The sequence below is a fragment of the Vombatus ursinus genome, unplaced genomic scaffold, assembly GCF_900497805.2.
Source record: "Vombatus ursinus unplaced genomic scaffold, bare-nosed wombat genome assembly UNPS02014872.1, whole genome shotgun sequence".
NCBI lineage: Eukaryota > Metazoa > Chordata > Mammalia > Diprotodontia > Vombatidae > Vombatus > Vombatus ursinus.
The window spans coordinates 6,493,637-6,514,669 of NW_020954650.1; positions in this window are offsets into that span (position 1 = coordinate 6,493,637).

Here is a 21,033-nt window from a genome sequence, read left to right on the forward strand (position 1 = left end):
GATGTAACAAAGAAGAATAGGCCTTATATCCCAGAAAGTGCCAAAGCTGCCACAATCAGAATTTCTTTCCAGATCTGGTTTTCAATTAAGCTTAATTCTTAAGTATTGGTGAATAGAGAAAATGATGTTCCTTTTAGTCTCGTCCTCCCTTTAGTCTTCTAGTAGTAGGCAAAGGGTTTATAGTCCAAATAAGCTTAGAAATCACAATAGCACAGCTGGGAGATTCTAACCCCCTCAAATTATACATCTAGAGTGCTAAGAAATCTTGTTGTTGTTGAGCCATTTTTCAGTCATGTCTGACTCTTTGTGTGTCCACTTGGGAACCAACCCCTTTATTTTATAAATGAAAAAAACAGGCTGAGAAAGGCTACTTGACTTGCCAATTGTCACATGGGTAGTGAGGAGCAGAGCTGAGATTTGAACTCAGGATGTCTGATTGTCAAGTCAGGGTTCTTTTTCCTTCACCAGGATGAGTATTTCAGAAAATTTTAAAGGAATTTAAAGGAAGATCATGTATTTAGAGAGGAAAGGTCTTTGAGTTCACCTCATTCAAACATCTCATTTCATGGTAGCAGAAAAACAGAGAGTGTACATGATTTGTTCAAGTTTACATAGGTAGTAAGTTACAGAGCTAAGATTTGGACCCAGGTCTTCTGACTCCCTTTTTCTATTACATGGCATTTGATATTCTGAGGATAATGAATTCAACATAAACAGAACATACAAAATCTGACAATGAAACACATAGATATTTTTAGCCCTTCTAATTGCTAATTCAAATAACACAAATGGTCCAGTTGATTACCTTCATTGGTGGCTAATGGAGATGCCTTAATTTGATGAGTTGTTCTTATAGCAGACTCTCCAATGTACCACAGTTTTATTCCTGCGAAGAACTATCGATTCATTCCTTTTTAGTAAATAATTATGCCCCATCATCTATTAAGTTCTTACATTTTTAGAAACTTTTCTAAAAGCTAAAATTACTTAGTTTCATATCTTACGTTTTAATTTAGTAGAGAAACAGTGAGGTTTTCACTGGCCAAAATAGAGTGCCAAAATTAGGGATATTTGCTGCTGAGGAATCAAAATATTGAATCAAAGCAGAATGTGATTCAAATAGGTATAGAATAATACCTTTGATTCCTTCTCATACTTTTAATTCTGGCTTAAATTCATGTGCTTGGTAAACCAGAGAGGATCTTGGTTATTGTTAAACCTAAATCAGATGCCTAGGACAAGTGATCCAGATATTGGGTAAAGGAGAAGAGACATAGTCTCTGTCTAGGAGCAAGAATTCTAGTTTATGTCCTCACCACGTTTGAGCTAAGGTTGTTGGCTTGTGGCCTTAAAGAAATAAACCCAGAAAAAATTGGTAGTAGAGAGGATTGTCCAGCAGGGACTAAAAAGTCAATAGATTTACCCATCAGCAAGCAGAGAAGCCCCCAAGAGAACAAAAGACAGGAGGGAGAAGAGACAAAACACTCAGTAAAAGAACAATGGAAATATGAAATAAACTTCAGGTACATGCCCAGCAAAAAGCATTGCCTCCAGAGTACATCAGATTACACCACCAGAAGATACTAATGATCTTGTAGCCATCAGAGGCATAAAGTATCCCTCTCCACATGTCAATTGTGCTTGTTCACATGTTTCCTGTTGGTGTGTCCCTCATTTATGATACTTAGGCATGATTACTTTTCCCAATGATGGAGTCTGTATTTGTATTAGAGTATGGCTCCTTGCTATTTTTTTTTATAACTCTGTTTCATTAAATGTTTTTGCTTTAAGATAACTATGTCTTCCAATTAACTATTAAAAAAAATTCCAAAGGAAACACATTGATGGGGGACTCATAAGTTATGGTATCAAGTGGATATGAACTAACAGGGTACCTTGTTAGAGTAGCTATTCTGTGGGCCCTACGTCTGAAAGGAAGGTGTTTCCACTGGTAAAATTTGCCTTTTCAAAGAAAAAGAAACTTAGAATGGATAACATTATAGTTATTGAAGTATCCCTGTCTGAATGAAAATTAGGGTAGAGGTAGGAAATTACATGTAATGCTAAATGACAACAATCTGCACCTCATAATCATCTTTAATTAATTTGAAGAACAGAAATAGGTTGAATGCCTAAAATATTATTATTATTATTATTCCCCCCTTCTAGGGGAGAACATAAAGTTCATTACTTCATGTTAAACTGACTTTCAAAATATTTTAAACCATTACATTTGCAAAATTTTAATTAGCCTACACAGTTTGCTTAGGTGTTAATCACAGTTATCAATATTCAGCACCTTACGAGTGAGTATGTGCAGAGTTGTAACTAGGGTAACAGAATCAGGTCTTTGTCCAAGTGCTGATATAGAGGTAGGGTACTTTTTCCCTTTGATAGTTTCTTGATTTCAGTCCCTGCCTTCCAGGTTCTCCAACAGCCTGTACCTTCACACTGCTGGGCAGGTTGTGTGAGGATGAGAGTGAGTGAGTGGGGATCCCAGTAGGCTGTAGGAAATGAGTTGTCCTCTCTTCCAGTACAACTTCCCCTGGAAGATTAGGAACAGATTGGTATCTGTTTCCTCAGGCACTTTGTTCTGTTGGGGCAATGCCTAGTTATTTGATAGAGTTGAAATACCATTTCTTCCTTGGTTAAAAGAAACCATTTTCCCTTCCTCTAAAAGCCTGGTCCTTATTCCATGACCAAAAGGGATGAAGTTGACAAAAGTATGACCTACCCCCACCCTCCTAGCAGTCCAGCTTCTGTCCCTGGAGGTTCCAGACCACAAAGTGTCTTCTCTCTTCTCACATCTCCTAGCATTTCTTGACCTGTATATATCTTTCACACTTATTTCATTTCTCCTTCTTAGAGTCTCCAGGTCTTTGAGCATTCATCTTTCTCCCTATTAAAATAAACTATTTATAGTAGTGTCTAAATTTTACTGATGCTTGTACCCTAAGTGTCTAACAGTGTCTCATATATAGTGGAGATTTCATAAATGTTGAATTCAAGTTAAATATGGCAGTTGAAAAGTTCTGGGGAATGGTGAGCACTGAGCAAAAATTGAAATATGTATTTAGGGCAGCATTAAACCAACCAATTTAAACAAATATGAAAAATGGAAGAAAAAAGACATTAATTCTATCACTATTACTTAGCCAAAGCCAAATAATCATCATGTCATGGGATTGGAAAAAACCTAGAAATTGCCTTAGTCAGTCAATAGGCAGTTAGTAATATGTCAGACGTTATACTAAGTGCTAGAGATACAAAGAAAGGTAAAAGACAGTTTCTGCCCTCAAGGAGCTCACAATTAAATGTGATCTAATGGACTCAGCCAGATGAATACATCTCCTTTCCAAAAGGAGAGATTTGGCAGCCAAGAGCAATGCCATAGTTTCTTCATCTATAAAGTGACCTGATTGGACTAGATTGCATCTTTTATGTAAGATGTATCACCTGGTATCAGGTTGATCACAGAGCACCCATATACGAGAAAATGTTTTATTTATATGTTTTGGTTTTTTATATCACAATCTGTTCTTAATTTAAAAAAATGATCAGAGCAGCCTCCCTTATCTAAAAAAAAAAAAACAAAGAACTTAAACAAACAAAAAAAATCAACTACAGTTGAGAGTTTATGCAACCCTCTGGTCCCATAGATCACGTCCTCTCTAGTGAGAAAAAGGAGCTGTGCTTCAGAATCAATTCTCTGGAACAAAAGTTGGTCATTGCATTTGATCTGAACTGCAGTTCATATCATTTTAGTGTTTGTGTATATTATTTTCCTGGAGCTACTCTCATAGGTCTGATCAAGTTCATAAGATATTCTCATGTTTTTTCTAAATTCCACTAAATCATAATTCCTTATGGCAAAATAATATTTTACAACATTTGTGTACTGATTATGAAGTCAATAATGGGCCAATACGCAGTTCTTTGCTTTGTGTGTGAGCATGTAAATTGCACATTCATATATATTATTATGTATAGCCATACATAGATTTATACAGTTATGTTTGTGTCTGTTTATAAATAGGTAGATAGATAATAGATAGATAGATAAATAGATAGATAGATAGATAGATAGACAGAGTCTTCCATGTGAGTAAATCTTTTGACTCTGGCCAAGGATCAAATTTAAGTTGAACATTAAAAAAAGCACAATGACAGGAAAATTAAATTTATAGTGTGTTCAGGTGTTAGGATTCAGCTTCTGTGTAAATTTGGGTGGCACCTAGCCACGATTTTTTCTTTCTGTATAATTGAAATGCTAACAACACCAGAGATAATGTTTCCAGATTTGCAAGAAAAGGTACTCTCAAGACAACAAAGCATTTTTTCCTGGCCTAGATTTATAGGTATTGCATAATTGTTGCTGCTTGAGGATAAAAGGAGTTTTTTAAATCTCCTTTTGCCAAGGTTTCATTTCCAAAGTGAAGTCAGGAAATGAGGTTAGTTCTCTGGCTAATTCAGTCAGAAACACTGATCTTGTTTATATAATTTTTTGGGGGAAAAGTGGGGCTTTTATCTTTCGTAAGTGGCTCAATTGCTCTCTTTTCTCTGGTGGCTAGGAGCATGCCTATCTCTGTCATAAAAATAGCACTCCCAACTAGGTAACACATTTCAAACCCACATTTTTCTGACCCACTCATTTCAAGTTTGATTTCAACTACCCCTCACGTCACTCCCCTCCATTTCTTTGGGCCAGTTTGAAAAGGTATCTTTTTAACAGCAGAAAAAAATTAGCATTATTATTATTAGTTCATATTACTTAAAATCAGCTATTCCATGCTTATCCCAACAATGTACCTTGCATACTCAATAATGATGTATTGTTTTGCAGTTTACTATATTTTTGTCATACATTCTCTTTCCTCACTTCTCTGGTAGCTGTTGCTGCTTAGTTTATGATACCTCAGTGGCCATAAATGTTACAGGGCTTTGTTATTATGTAGCTTAATTTTTTTTTTTATTCTTTTGGTGGAGGTGAGGGTAGGGTGCATTTTTATTACAGGCTCAGAAACAAGTTAAGATTACATTTAAAATATATGTGTATATATATATGTATATATATATACACACACATATATATATATACATACATATATATATATATATATATATATATATTTACTACTGGAGCCATAGTATCCAGAACTTAAAGGTAATTTAGGAATGTCCCCCCCCCATATTACAGATTATAGAAATGAGTGATTTTTTTTAAGATCGTAGTTGTAGTAAACAACAAAGCTGAGATTTGAAACCAGTTCTTCTAACCTTAAATCCAGTTTTCCTTCCACTACATCACAACTTTTTGTTGTTCAGTCATTTTCAGTTGTGTCTAATTCTTTATGACCCCATTTGGGGTTTTCTTGGCAGACATGCTACAGTAGTTTGCCATTTCCTTCTGTAGCTCATTTTACAGATGAAGAAACTGAGCCAAACAGGGTTAAGTGAGTTGCTCAAGGTTACCCAGCTAGTAAGTGTCTGAGATCAGATTTTAACTCAAGAAGATGAATCTTCCTGACTCCAGGTCTCCAGGTCCAGACACTCTAACCACTGCACCAACTAGTTCCCCCTACATCACAATTGCTTCCTACCATATTCTTATTGGAAGTTGAGTAGGATATTACAAATATGCACTGCCATAATTCACTTCTCATCTCTGTGCTTTTATAGGGGAAGTCTCCTATGTCTCTGGGAAGCAACACTATCTCATTTCTACCTCTTAGGTTCTTAAAAGTTCAGCTCAAGCAACATCTCCTATACCAGGTCTTCTTGACACTCTCCCAACCCCAGGTATTAATATTTCTTCCTCCTGAAAATTATCTTGTATTTACTTATATGTATCTTCCCAGAGAACATACACTTGAGTGTAAAGATCCTTCTGTTTTTCTATCCTCAGTGGCTGAACCATAGTAGGTACTTAAATGTTTGGTTATTGAGAAAAGATTAGGCAGAGCAAAGCTAAATGAAATCACATTCAGAACATTCAGACCCAAAACCCTTCTTTTCTTAGCATTACTTTAATTCTTAAGTTAAAATCAAATTTTGCCATAATTATTTGAAGGTTACTTACTAGGTGATGTTGTGCTGACTGCATCATGCCCTGGAATACTGCAGTCTCATAGATCAGATACATGGTCTGTCAAAATAATTTGGCCAAACTATCCACACAGGAAAATTAAGTAGATGAGGGATGCCTATTGTCCAGATTATAATATGCAACTGGATAGGCAACTATTGGAGCTTGTCCATTGAGACAGACATGGCAAATGGACAATGAGGTCATCCCAGAACTTAATAGGAGATAAGAGTAGTAGATTTCCTTTAAGAAATTTCATAGTGCTTTTAATGACCCAAAATTGTTCACTGAAACAAACAAACCCAAAGGTCAATGGAAACGCAAATGATGAGTATGAGTGGGCTTTAACATATTATCAACCAAGAGATTAGTGGAAGATAAGTTATTAGAGATATACTTGACCAAAAAATAAAATTTGGTGGGGTCCATGGGTAACCTGATGGATAGCCATGTACTTGATTGGTAGCCACGATATGCCAAGAGAAATAGGGAAAGATGCCCAGTGCCACAGGGTGGACTTCAAATGATTTATGAGAGGACATTAACAAGATTCACAAAGGTTTAAAAGGGATAAATAAATGGCTTATAATATTAGACATTAGAGGAGGAAATAACAGTGATGAGGTCACAGATTTATGAAGGATCTAAATACTTCCTTTTTTTCTTCTTTTACTTTTTCATGGAAATCTGATCTCCCTTATTTCTACCTACGCTATCTATTCTTAACTTGTTAAAGCCCCCATTAGAATATCAGGTAATAAGTGATAGTTAAACTGAAATACTTACTTCATTATTGAAGATTAATTGACAATGCCTATGAGGCCATAAGAAAACAAGGAAACATGATGCTACAAGGTCATAAGAAAACAAGGCCATTAAATACATGAGGATAATTATATATTACCCTGTCCTTCATTATTCAAAAATGAAAAAATGAAGGAGAAAAACAATTTTTAGTAACACATTCCAGGAACATTTTACTGTTTTTCTACCATGTGATTCAATGCAAAAGTAGTAGCATCTTACATTCAAAATTTTAACAAAACAAATTGAAACTTTAGAAAATGACTTTTTTTTTGCTTAATGCCTTCTCTAAAATATGCTAAAGTAACAAGCATACAATTTAATTGTATTGGTTAAAGTTAGAATAATTCATTTTGGCATTTTTCCCTATTCTGTATGAAAAAGATAATTAAATTGTCCTTACATAAAGAGCTTTAATCTCCATTGTTTTTGATGTTCAATGGGACAATATTTGTTCTCCAGCTGAAAAAATAACTTCTACAGGCAGTCAATGTGTCAAACATATTTCAGACCCAGAATCCAAATGTAGTAAATGCATACAGCGGTTTGCAATCGCCCACAAGCAATCAACACAATTCCCCCTCCCTGTGTATCTATTCTTTGAAATATATCTCAGTTTAGAAAATGACAGCTACACTCAATCATGAAGCAATAACAGCAAGAGATGACTGCTGAAAGAGTCATTGGATTTGAGTATGGTTATTATTTTCATGTTAGAATGCGTGGCACCTTGGGGTTAGATGTCTGTCTAGATGTGAACAAAACTAGCCCTTGGCAAAACTGCCATAGTCAAAGTCCATTTTCATATTGCCAGCTTCTCTTTGATTTTTTTCCCCTTATCTATATAACTTGCAGGTGTTCACTGTTATTCCTCCTTTGCCTCTAGCCCCAATGTGGAAAAACAAAACAAAAAGAAAACTTCTTCTCAAGAAAGTAACATTGACATTTCAGTATAATTAAATCAATGGACTGTTGCTTCTAGGGTTTTTCGACCTTTAAGCAATCAACTTCAATTGCTTGGGGAAGGGAGTGAGGTTTGGGGGTGGGATGGGGTGGGATTTTACCCCTGGTAAAGGAATTTGGGGAATAACAACAACAGCAGTGACAGAGTTGATATAGCCCTTCAAGATTTGCAAAACATCTTACATATGTTATCACATTTGATCCTCCAAGAACCTGATAAGGTAAGTGTTATTATTATCCCTGTATTATAGGAAATCTGAGAGATTAAACAACTTTCCCAGGGTCACAAAGCCACTGAGTGACTATCTGAGACAGGATTCCAACTCAGGTTTTCCTAACACCAAATCCAACACTCTATTGACTATGCTACTTAGTGAGTATCAGTGAGCAGGTAGGGGATTCATTAATGTACCCAAAGGGCCAATGTCCTCTGACACTGTAACAGAGATAAGAAAAAAATTAATTAAAATAATAATATTTGTGTAAATATAGCAATATATAATTCCATTTGATTATTATAATAATCCCATGAAACTATTGTACTACAGGTATAATAATACTATACAAATACTAGAGTTATAATTAATAATAATCCCATTTTACAGATAAGGAAACTGAGACTAAAAAGAGATCAAGTCATTTGTCTACTATTTGACATCTAGTGAAAGCTTGAGAAGGAATTCAAACGTGTACCTGACTCTTGGTACATCACTTTATTTACTACGGCATGCTACCTCTCAAGGTAGCCCTTAGGCTTCATGGTGGATATAGTGCTAAACCTGGAGACCAGAAAATCTGGGTTCAGCTCTGGCACCAGAAACATATTGGCTATGTGACCTTGGACAATCACTTAACCTTTGTTTGTCTCAGTTTCCTCATCTGTAAAATACATGTAAGAATATGACTGACTTCCAAGGGTTGTTATGAGGATGAAGTAAGATAATATTTGTAAAGTGCATGGTAAATCTTATGGAATTATATAAGTGCTAGCTATTATTATTTATATTACTACAACTACTACTACCAATTACTACTACTAGGACTACTTCCTACTACAACTACCACCACCACCACCACCACGACCACCACTACTACTTCCACTATTATTACTTGTGCTGAAAGATCATCCACAATGCAAACATCTACTAAATAAAGTAATGTGGGAGAAATATTAACTTTTCTCAGGTATTTAGACCACATATAGAAAACTAAAGCAATAAGTTATAATTGTTATTGATTAGAGGGTATTTAACAAATATTATTTGATTATGAATAAGTTATGCAGAAGGACATGGTTTTAAGATACCTGCAAAAAGTTTATTCCATGAATTGTCACTGAAAAGGTCACATAGCAAGGAAGACAGATAATGAATAGACCATTGGAACTACAGATTTGGACCACAAATGACTGACCTAAAGGTCAAAAATGCATTGGGCTGAACTAGCGGTATGCTTACTTGGTCAAATGGGGAAAAGTGAAACTTAATTCATTGAGTTAGTAATCTGTACTTCATAGTGTTGAGCAATGATAAATCCAAATGAAAGAATGGCCTTGATGATGATAACAAGGATCACTAGGATATAAAAATGACTTTTATTTAATGGTGACCAGATGTCTTGAATTGGCTGCAGTCAGACTACAATATACCTCCTTCAATTTAATTCAACATTAAGCATTCAATTCAACAAACATTTATTAAATCCTTAACTATTTGTAAGACTGAGCAATGGGTAGTGGGTTGGTCCAGATTCCATGCCAAATTAGGACTATTTTTTTCCTGCCCTTTATCACAATATAGTGAAGCAGAAATGAAAGATAGAAAGTAAAAAGGAAATACTTTGCGAATTTAAAAAAAATAGTACATATATTGAGGTTTTCCCTCCCATTGAGAAGATGTGTTTTGACCTTAAGATTCTTCAGGTTTAAGCCTTAGTCAATTTGTTTTGACATTGGGTGCATTGAAAATATTTCCTCAAAATTGTCCAAGTAAATAAACATGTCTCTGCCTAGAAGTCCAATGGCTCTGTCAGGGGCAAAACACGGATGAGTAGTCATGTGGTTTGGTAGCCAAACCACAGTATCATAGTCATACCATAGTACATATCATAGTGATACCATAGTATCATAGTCAGCTATGATACTGACATATGAGAGATGGTCAGCAGTGGGAAGAGCAAAAGTCAGTAAAGAGTCATAGGCCAAGAGCTTTTCTATAGATCATAAAAGGGAATTGATACTAGGTTTTCAATAAAGGGCAGCATATTTATGCAGCTTATCAATGCATAGCTTATAAGGGACAAAGTGCATGGTAGAAAAGAATCTGTGGCCTAGGACCAAAGCAAGAATCAGCAAACCCAGATACAGGGCAAATGAAATAGATTGTCCTTATCCAAACTAGTGCAAGGAGTTTCTTAAAATGTGCAATGCTTAGAGAGCTAAGAGAGTTTGGAGACTCTTAAGGGTGAATTCTCTCTATTCGGGTCACCCACCTGATACCTCTAATAGAACACTTCTTTAGGAGACTCCATCTAACCTTCATAGTCACCTGAATGGGAGGTAGTTATGTTGATCTTTATCACTACCTCCATAGTCTCGTTACACTAACTAACTGAATCCCAGTCTCTTTTCCATTTCACCTAAAGAGTGGGAAAGGGGAAACTTAGGCGAGAGTGAAAATGAACAATTTCTCATTTACCCTATATAATCCTCCCCAACTCAAAGATAACTCCCTCTTTACATCATTTTTAATAATATTTAAAACTCCAATTACAAAAAGAAAAACCTTTAATTTATACAAGGATTTACTACTTTGAGTTTTGACAAAAATGGTGTTTCTCTAATGTTTTTGGAATAGAGATGGATTACAGATATTTGATTTATGTAACTCAAAGCATACTTCTGCTAACCTAGCATAATAATGAAAATGCGTAACCTTGAACAATAAAAATAAGTTGATTCTGTTAGACCAGATAAAACAAGAGATGATTAAGCTGTGAGATAGGAAGTAGGTTCTCAAATCGTTCAATTTCTATATGCTAGTAGTAGTAGTAGTAGGGTGTTGCCTTTCATCTATCACATTTTATTTATTCTTTTCCTTACATATTTTATAGTAGACAACACTGTCAGTATCAACAAAAGTGAGAATAATAAGTCAAACAAATAAACAAAGAAATTTTGAATAGATTAAAAAAAACCCACACACATGATGATCTCAGGGAATACTGAAAGACGTGACCTACATTCCCCGATTGATAAAGGGACAAAGGATATGAACTGGTACTTTTCAGATGAAGAAATTAAACAAATTATAGTCATATAAAAAAGCTCTAAATCACTACTGATTAAAATAACCCTGAGGTACCACATCACACCTATCAGACTGGCTAACATGACAAAACAGGAAAATGATAAATGTTGGAGAAGATGAGGCAAAATTGGAGTGCTAATGCATTCTTGGTGGAGTTGTCAACTCATTCAACCATTCTGGTGAACAATTTGAAACTATACCCAAAGGGCTAGTAGACTGATCTGTATCCCAAAGAGATCATACAAAAAGGAAAAGGACCTACATGTACAAAAATATTTATAGCAGCTCTTTTCGTGGTGCCAAAGAATTGAAAATTGAGGGAATGCCCATCAATTGGGGAATGGCTGAACAAGTTGTGATTTATGAACGTAATGGAACATTACTGTTCCATAAGAAATGATGAGCAGGCAGATTTCAGAAAAACCTGGAAAGACTTATGTGAATTGATGTTGAGTGAAGTGAGCAGAACCAGGAGAACATTGTACATAGTAACAGCAACATTGTGTGATGATGAACTTTGATAGCAATGAGATTATGTAAGACAATTCCAAAGACTCATAACGGAAGATGCTATCCACATCCAGAGAAAGAACTATAAAGTCTGGTTGCAGATTGAAAATACTATTTTCTTTTTATTGTTTTTTTCTTTCTCATGGTTTTCCCTTTTGTTCTGATTCTTAACTAAAAACTAATGTGGAAATATGTTTAATATGCTTATACATGTATAGCCTATATCAGATTGCATACCGTCTTAGGGAGGTGGGAGGAGATGGATAGGTTAAAATTTTAGGACTCCAAATCTTATAAAAGTGAATGTTGAAAACTAAAAATAAATAAATAAGTTTTTAAAAAAGAAAAAAACTACTGGAAGACCTATTGATCCTCTAAAATCCTCCTCACTTTCTGGGTAATACCTAATATATTAACAAATGGAGCTTAAAAGTTTGATCTCTAATAAAATATAAATACTCCTAAGAGACAAGCACTTGAAGATAGTAAAAATCATTTACATTTCAGTATGGATAAAGTTCAGATTTTGTCTTAAAGTAGGTTTTAATAGAGGGATAGCAAGGAAGGAAACAAGCATTTATCAGGTACCTACTATGTGCCAGGCATTGTGCAAAGTACTTTACAAACATTATCTTATTTGATGCTTACAACCATCCTGGGAGGTAGATGCTGTTATTATTCTCATTATGTAACTGAAGAAACTGGGTTAGACAAAAGTTAAGTGACTTGCCAGGGATCACACACCTATTCAGTATTTGAGGTTACATTTGAAGTCAGGTTCAGTGCTGTCTCTTCTGTGCCATCACAGCCTCTAGGCCAGGAAAAGGAAAAGAGGAAGAGGGATTCAAGGTGCTGGAATCCTGAAGGAGATAAAGGCAAGCAATAACATTTGGTGGAGATTGTAGAGCATAGTGGGGTGGTGGAACAGTTTCAATTCAGTTGAATTCAACAAACATATTAAGCTTCTACTCTGTGCTAGACACTGGACCAGGCACTGGGGATATAGTTTCTTCCCTCAAAAAGCTTTCAATCTGCTATCTACAAAGACAATCTTAACATCCAGGTAGGTCCAGGATTTGTTCTCCAGTATGTCATAAGATACATTTATTTGAATTTCAATAGTAATTCTTGTTCTTGTTTTCATTGTCATGATAACAGGTAGAGAGGTAAATTTGATTTATGGTTTCTGGCAAACTTATTCAATTTGTTACTTTTTTAAGCTTCAGATGTTCAATTTTAAGGCAAAGTGACACTTGAAATAAGACAATATTCAGGACCATCTCTTGTCACATTAAAATGACATAATTTAGAAACTGATGTATTTATGTATCATAGGTAACACAATACCCTCATATTGCTTCCAGTTTAGACACAAACTTCCTAAAACTTAAAGGAAGAGATGATGAAAGTCTTTTGCTTCATAGAATGGAGAAAAGCAACAAAGGGGAAGATAAGTTTGTGGAAAGGTTGGCCTGAGACATAGTTCAACCAGGTCATTTCATGAAGTTGGAAGAAGCATTATTCTTATTAATTAATATAGTGGAACTACCAGAATTGAACACTATAGGTTATATTCAGTAATATCTACATTCATTAAAAATGAGATTAGCCTAGCAGTCCTCACTGGAAAAAACAAAGTATATGTGTTTATCCCACTGGCAGTGAATTAAGCTAGTCTATCAATTAATATTGTATGTCTATTGTAGATGGACAAGAAATTAAGCTGATCCTTAAGATAGTGGAGTAAATTGCTTCTGGGATAAATACACAGCACTTTCATTCATCTCAATCTATCCATTCCCAGACATCAAAGCCAATCTATTGAATATTAATATTTTGCCTAGTATTGCAATGTGGCTGCAAATCATGGAACAACATGATCTTAGAAAGATCAAAATTGAGGGTGATACCAAAGACACATGATGGTTGTAACAATATGCTAAAACATACTTCCAATGATGACTTGCATGTGAGAACTTCCATAAAAGGAAATATTGAGGGCAAATTTGACTGTAAAACAAAGTGGATTGATTATGAGGTGATTGATAACAGAAAGCCTAAGTGTTGCCCTGATGTCTACAAAATAATAAAAGCAAAACAAAAATTCAATCAAGCATCTGGTCAAATTTGGTGTTACTGGTGGTGGGATTGGTGGGCCCTTTCTCTCCAAGGATCAATCCTTTCTTTCATAGCCAGTGGAGCTATTCTGGAAGTATGGCTAGTGGTCTAGGGGCTTCTATTATTCCTTTGTAGAGTGCTAACCTTTGACACTTGCTAGATTTGTCAACATAAGCCTATTCCTTAGTTTTTCTGTCACACTCAGGATACTCCACTGCAAAAGGGAGATGATACTTTTAGCACCTATCTCATAAGGTTATTAAAATTATATGAAATATGGTGTATATATGAATGTTTAATTCAAATTAGAAATATAAAGTGCTACTTGAGATCTAATTAAGTAATGACCATTACCAACTGAGGTAATAAGAGAAGACTTCATAGAGGAGGTAGTATTTGAGTTGGGTTTTGATTGATGACTATAAATTCAAAAGGTGAAGGGTAGGTCAGGAACATTTTAAGCATAAAGAAGAGTGTTAGCAAAGGCACTGAGGTTGGAAAGAGTTATGTGTATTTGCAAACAATTGGATAATCCAGTTTGACTGAGAGCCATGTGTATATGGAAAAGAGCTGTAGGAGATAAATCTGAGAAGATATCAGATTATAGAATGACTGGAATCTTGAGAATAAATAAATTTGGAGCCTGCTTTTTAAGTCAGAGAGAGGCTGAAGATTTGGAGGCAGATTAGTGACATTATTAGATCTAAGCATAAAATATTTAATCAGTTAGCTATGTGAAGGATGGATTACATAAAGGAGAAAACAGAATTGAGAAAATTCTATCAAGTGGCTATTGTGGAGGTGGATATTGAGAGAAGATAAATGGGAGAGATTGAAGGGTAAGAGCCCACAGGGCTTTGTAACTGATTAGATATGAGAAATAAAGAAGAAAGATCATATGGAAGAGCAAGTGAATTCTAGTGCCAGTTGTTTAAAAAAATAGTTAAACCAGAAAGATAAGTAGCTCATGATGAAAATGTAATTTTAGTTTTGAATGTACCATGTTTATGGGATACCAATATGGAGATTTCTGGTAGATAATAGGAAATAAGAGTGTATAGAATGGGAAAGAAGTCAGGATATCTAGGATTTAGAAATCAACTCTTCATCATCTTTGTTTTGAGTTTGTTTTAAATTTTTTTTTGTTTTGGTTTCTTTTGACTGAATTGCTTATTTTTTGACTTTGCTGAAGTTGTTAACTTTGGACACAACTGACTTTCCACAAAGCCTTCTTCCTCTTCAATTTTATAAGACCAAGTTCCTGTCATTTGGCAACTTTTGATCCATATTTATGATTAATTTCTTTTATTGTGTAGAGGTAGCATCATATAGTAGCCTATATAGCTGACCTTAGAGTCAGGAAGGCATGGGCTCAAATCTGCCTTTAAAATACACCTGTTAACGTGACTCTGAGCAAGTCATTTAATAGTTTCAGTGCTCTGAGAAACTCCTCTAGACTATAACTTAAAGGGAATGTGGTGACTTGAATTGGTAGATGGTCTTTCCCTACTACCATTTCCCTATGCCAATAAATCACAAGTCCAGAACCTATCTCTGTCATTGCATTCATGAAGTAACATTCCTGGGGGCTTTGTCGAAAATCAGGAACCTTGGGAGCCAAGATGGCAGAGTGAAAGCAGTGACTTGCTTGAGCTCTCTCCCAAACCCCTCCAAATACCTGTAAAAAAATTGGCTCTAAACAAATTCTAAAGGAGCAGAACCCACAAAAAGACAGAGTGAAACAACTTTCCAGCCCAAGACAACCTGGATGGTTGATCGGAAAGGTATATCGCACCGGGTGAAGAGAGGAGTACAGTGTGGCGTGGGCGCGCAGACCGCAGTGAACCTGGAGCAGGCCTGAAAGGACTGAATCACAGGCCGCTGTGGCTGTTTCCAGACTTCTCAACCCACAAATGCCAAAGACAACTTAGAAGGTCAGTGGGAAAAGTCTGTGTCGTCGGTGAGAGAGAAGCTAGGTCTCAGCCACAAATCCCAAGTGTGGGCCCCAGCTGCCTCCTGAACTCCTGGCCCACAGACTGATGGGGAATCGAGTGACTGATCATAGGGGGACTGCAGGGATCTCTTGGCCTCTTCTGAGGCAGGAATCTCTTGCTTTGCCAGTGCTTGGATCTGGGTCACAGTTCTGGGTGGGGGTCCTGGGACAAGGAGGAGAGCTGGTGTGGTGGAGCTTGTAGTGGCTGTGGAAAGGAAACCCTCCTCACAGTTCCAAGACAGAAAAGAGTACTCATAGACCAGAGCACAGTCCAGGAAAGGAGTAAACACATCGCCCTTGATCATAACACCTTGGAAGAACTGAAAATTTACAGGTCCCTAGACATATCTCTGAAAACAGCTGCACAAAACCTCTGAAGCTTGGGACAGCACATTCTTCATGCTGGAAACAGACTCCTACCTTAACAAAGAATTTATAACTCAAGTAATTGGCTGAGATCATGAGCAAGCAGCGCAAAAAGAGTCAGATTATATTATTTTACTTTGGTGACAAAGAATATCAAAACACACAACCAGAAGAAGACAACAAAGCCAAAGCTCCTACATTCAAAACCTCCAAGAAACATATGAATCAGTCCCAGGCCTTGAAAGAGCTCAAAAGGGATTTTGAGAAGCAAGTAAAAGAAGTAGAGGAAAAACTGAGAGTGATGCTAAAGGAGACCCAAAAAATACTGAAGAAAATAACATCTTACAAAATAGCCTAACCCAAATGGCAAAAGAGGTCCAAAAAGCCAATGATGAAAAGAATGCCCTAAAAAGCAAAATTAGCCAAATGGAAAAGGAAGTCCAAAAGCTTACTGAAGAAAATACTTCCTTAAAAATTAGAGTGGAGAAATTGGAAGAGAGGGACAATTTGAGAAATCAAGGCATTGTAACACTAATCAAAAGGAATGAAAAAATAGAAGAGAATGTGAAATATCTCATTGGAAAAACAAGTGACCTGGAAAATAGATCCAGGAGAGAGAACTTAAAAATTATTGGACTATCTGAAAGCCATGATCAAAAAAGAGCCTAGACATCATCTTTCAAGAAATTATCCAGGAAAACTGCCCTGATATTTTAGAACCAGATATTTAGAAACCGCAAAATAGAAATTGAAAGAATCCACCGATCACCTCCTGAAAGAGATCCCCAAAGGAAAACTCCTAGGAATATTGTAGCCAAATTCCAGAATCCCCAGGTCAAGGAGAAAATATTGCAAGCAGCCAGAAAGAAACAATTCAAGTATTGTGGAAACATTATCAGGATAACACAAGATTTAGCAGCTTCTACATTAAGGATCTGGAGGGCATGGAGTATGATATTCTGGAGGGCAAAGGAGTTAGGACTACAACCTAGAATCACCTACCCAGCAAAACTGAGTATAATCCTTCAGGGTAAAAAATGGTCATTCAATGAAATAGAGGACTTTCAAGCAATCCTGTGGAAAAAACCAGAGTTGAATAGAAAATTTGACCTTCAAATACAAGACTGAAGTGAAACTTGGAAGAGATAAATAGGAAAGAGAAATCAAAAGAGACTTATTAAGGTTGAACTGTTTACATTCCTGCAGGGAAAGATGATATTTGTAACTCATGAGTCCTTTGTCAGTATTAGGGTAGTGGGAGGGAAAAAAATTATATGTATGTATAGATAGATAGATAGAGGGCACAGGGTGAATGGAAGATGAAGGGGTGATATCTGGAAAAAAAAGTAAGGGGTGAGAGAGGATTATACTGGGAGAAGGAGAAAGGGAGAAGTAGAGGGAAATAAAATATCTCATATGAAACACAAGAAAAGGCTTTTACAGTGGAAGGGAAATGGGGGAAGGTGAGAGGGAATGAATGAATCTTATTCTTATAGGATTTGGCTTAAGAAGGGAATAACATACACAGTGGGGTATGGAAATCTATCTTACCCTACAGGAAAATAAGGGGGGAAGGGCACAAGAGAGGAGGGAGTCAATAGAGGGGAGGGCAGATTGGGGGAGGGGATAATCAAAAGCAAACACTTCTGAGGAGGGACAGGGTCAAAAGAGAGAATAGAATAAATGGGGGGTAGGATAGGATGAAGGGAAATATACCTAGTTTTTCACAGCAGGACTACTGTGGAAGTGTTTTGCATGACTACACATCTATAACCTGTATCAAGATGCTTGCCTTTTCAATGAGGGTAGGTGGAGAGGGAGGAAGGGAGAAAATTTGTAACCTAAAGTTTTAAAAACACATGTTAAAAATTTAAAAAAAGGAAAAAAAAAGAAAAGAAAATAACACCTTAAAAAATAGCCTAATCTAAATGGCAAAAGAAGTCCAAAAAGTCAATGAGGAGAAGAATGCCCTAAAAAACAAAATTGGCCAAATGGAAAAGGAAGTCCAAAAGATTACTGAAGAAAATACTTCCTTAAAAATTAGAGCAGAGCAATTGGAAGCTAGTGACTTTATGAGAAATCAAGACACTGTAAAACAAATACAAAAGAATGAAAAATTAGAAAACAATGTGAAATATCTCATTGGAAAAACAAGTGACCTGGAAAATAGATACAGGAGAGAGAATTTAAAATTTTTTGGATTATCGGAAAGCCATGATCAAAAAAAGAGTCTAGACATCATCTTTCAAGAAATTATCAAGGAAAACTGCCCTGATATTCTAGAACCAGAGGGCAAAATAGAAATTGAAAGAATCCACCCATCTCCTCTTGAAAGAGATCCCCAAAAGAAAACTCCTAGGAATATTGTAGCCAAATTCCAGAGTTCCCAGGTCAAGGAGAAAATATTGCAAGCAGCCAGAAAGAAACAATTCAAGCACTGTGGAAACACAATCAGGATAACACAAGATTTAGCATCTTCTACATTAAGGGACAGCAGGGCATGGAATATAATATTCCAGAGGGCAAAGGAGATAGGATTACAACCAAGAATCATCTACCCAGCAAAACTGAGGGGAAAAAATGGTCATTCAGTGAAGTAGAGGACTTTCAAGCATTCTTGATGAAAAGACCAGAGCTGAATAGAAAATTTGACTTCCAAATACAAGACTCAAGTGGAGCATAAAGAGTTAAACAGGAAAGAGAAATCATGAGACTTATTAAGGTTGAATTGTTTATATTCCTGAATGGAAAGATGACATTTGTAACTCATGAGACCTTTGTCATTGTTAGGATAGTTGGAGGGAAAAATATATATGTATATAGATGGATAGATAGATAGATAGATAGATAGATAGATAGATAGATAGATAGATAGATAGATAGATATAGATAGATAGAGGAAACAGGGTGAGTTGAAGATGAAGGGGTCATATCTGGAGAATAAAATTAAGGGGTGAGAGAAGATTATAGTAGGAGAAAGAGAAAGGGAGAGGTAGAATACGGTAAATTACCTCACAAAAAAACAGACAAGAAAAGACTTTTACTGTGGAGGGGAAATGGGGGAAGGTGAGGGAGAATGAGTGAATCTTATTCTCATAGGATTTGACTTAAGAAGGGAATAACATACACACTCAATTTCGTATGGAAATCTGTCTTACCTTACAGGAAAACAGGTTGGGGGGGGAAGCGAACAAGAGAGTAGGGGGATAATAGAGAGGAGGGAAGATTCGAAAGGGGGTAATCAGAAGCAAATAATTCTGAGGAGGAACAGGGTCAAAAGAAAGAATAGAATAAGTGGGGGGGGCAGGTTAGGATTAAGGGAAACAGAGTTAGTTTTTCACAGCATGTCTACTATGGAAGTGTTTTTGCATAATTGCACATGTATAACCTATATTGAGTTGCTTGACTTTTCCATGAGGGTGAGTGGGGAGGGAGGAAGGGAGAAAATTTGGAACCCAAAGTTTTAAAAACATATGTTTAAAAAATGTTTTCACATGTAACTGGGAAATAAGAAATATAGGAAATGGGGTACAGAAATTTATCCTGCCCTACAGGAAAATAGAAGGGGAAGGGGATAAGAGAAGGGGGGAGAGATAGAAGGGAAGACAGACTAGGGGAAAGAGTATTCAGGATGCATGCCATCTTGGGGTGGGGGGAGGGGCAAAATGGGGTGAAAATTCGGAACTCAAAATCTTGTGGAAGTAAATGTTGAAAACTAAAAATAAATAAATTTATTAATAAAAAATAGAAATAAAATAAAATAATAAAATCAGGAACCTTGGCTTTTTTGATTCTTTAAATCTTTAGAAGACACAACAAGGAGTGCACCTGGAATTTCATTGGTATAGGGAATTCCCAGATAAGGAAACTCCATCTACCAATGCAAGGGTCAGCAATTTAAAGTCTCAGGGGGCTGCCTAGAGTACTTAGAGATTAAATGGTTGCCCAGAGTTATATAGTCAGTTTATATTGGAGGCAGAACATGAACCCAGATATTCATGGTTTGCAGCCTAGCTGTCTTTCTATTGGGTCATGCTGCCTTTCAGTCTAGAAGAACTGTCAGTCTAGGAGACTTTAAAACAAAACAAAAACAAACAAACAAAAAAACAAGAACAGTCACAAAAAAATTGAAAAAGCAAGACAATTGGGTATACCTTTGTTTTAAATCATTTTTCTTGATGACAAGAAAATAAATAGCAGTAAAAATAAAATAAATTACATTAATATATGACATGTCATCAATGAGATTATGAGCATTACTAAATAGCAATTAGCTCTGTTGAATTACCCCCAAAAAAAACTACCAAAGTAATTGTAACTTGGAAATTTTTGCCAATTGCTTCGCTAAATTAGGTCAATGGAATTTCTTTTGGCTCCATTTGATCAGATTTTGGGCCTAAATTACTTGGCAGTGCTTTCACTTGGTCTGTGTTTCATCACTGTTCTCTTTCAAAATGATTTTTATTTAAAAGTTTTTCACAAATTTGAAAGAGCTGTTAAAGTTCACATGGGGTAAAGCAAATATATTAGTTAAAGTTCTCACCTGAGAATTATGTCTTCCTGGGAAGAGTATGGGGTTAAAAAGTTCTTCTTCAAGAGATTTGACTAGTGGTGCAATGGAAAGAGGCAGAACTTGGGTTCAAATCCTGTCTCTGCTGATTCTCTTACTCTAGCTGTGTGACCTTGCACAAGTTAGTTAACTTCTCTTGGCCTCATTTTCCTTACCAGTAAATGGAAGGGGGCAAACAAGATTACCTCTAATGTCCCTTCTAGCCTCAACTATTCGATTCCATGATACAGTTTAACCCTAGAAGTGGTTCATTGCACCTTCCTTCTAAGCAATGTGTCTACATTATCCATTCTTACTTATTCAATCAATCAATAGA